At 43.5% G+C, this 1,001-nt stretch overlaps 1 non-coding gene across 1 annotated transcript; it reads left to right on the top strand.

The window, feature by feature from the left end:
* The first annotated feature begins 299 nt into the window (after positions 1 to 299).
* LOC114216880 (U6 spliceosomal RNA) lies at positions 300 to 406 on the top strand. The gene has a single exon (XR_003610854.1). It is a non-coding gene; the product is annotated as a U6 spliceosomal RNA (small nuclear RNA).
* The last annotated feature ends 595 nt before the right edge of the window (positions 407 to 1,001 follow it).

Genomic DNA, 1,001 nt, shown 5'->3' with positions numbered 1-1,001 from the left:
ATGACTTGACCCAAATCAAAAGCCAATGTGGTCTGTAACCTGGCTCCCTCTCCAACTTCAGCTACTACCACCCTCCCCACTTGCCCACTGTGGTACGGCCACACTGGTCTCCCTGTTGTCCCTTAAATAAAGAGACTCTTTCTCATCTTGGGGCCTGTGCACTCACTGTTCCCCTTCCTGAAGTGTTCTGCCCCTGGATCACAGTATAGTATCCTGCCTCTGTTCATTCAGGTCGCTGAGCAAATGGCATCTCCTCAGAGAGGCCTTCCTCGACCACCTCATCTAAAAAGAGCACCCACGTGCTCGCTTCGGCAGCACATATAGTAAAATTGGAATGATACAGAGAAGATTAGCATGGCCCCTGTGCAAGGATGACATGCAAATTCGTGAGGCGTTCCATATTTAAAAAGAAAAAAAGAGCACCCACATCATTCTGTAATCCTTGACACTGCTTTATTTTCCCTTATGGTGCTTAACCTGACATTTGATTACATTGTTCATTTTTGTATTGTCTCTTTTCCCCCATGAGGGCAGGAACTGGTCTGTTTTGTTTATTGCTATATTCCTTTATTCTGGACTAGGAATTGACACATAGGAGGAGCTCCACACATTCTCGTTAACTCTCTTAGTCTACGTTATGCCCTTCCAAGTTCTTCCCCAATTAGAATATACCATCAAGGTTCCTGCAGGTGCTTCCTTTAACACAAGACACAGCCACCTCTAAGATGAAGTTTGCTCACCTCTGGAATGCAGTTACACTTTTATATATATTGGAGCACTGGCTTCAGATAAACTCATAGAAGTAGAATTACTAGGTCATGAGCCAAATTTCCAAGTTACCCTCTAGAGAGGTCAACATTAATCCCTCTCCCATCAGCAGTACTCTCTCTGTTCCAGTGTATTCTGGGCCTCCAGGTAATGGTGATGATGATGATGATGATGATGATGATGATTTATGTCCCCCTTACGCTTTTTTTTTTTTTTAAGATTTTACTTATTTG

This window comes from Eumetopias jubatus, unplaced genomic scaffold, assembly GCF_037043125.1.
Source record: "Eumetopias jubatus isolate StellerSeaLion01/CBP00866 unplaced genomic scaffold, mEumJub1_p1.0 scaffold_11, whole genome shotgun sequence".
NCBI classification, from domain to species: Eukaryota; Metazoa; Chordata; class Mammalia; order Carnivora; family Otariidae; genus Eumetopias; species Eumetopias jubatus.
The sequence above is the reverse complement of the archived record's forward strand: the minus strand, read 5'-3'. Positions and strand labels throughout refer to the sequence as shown.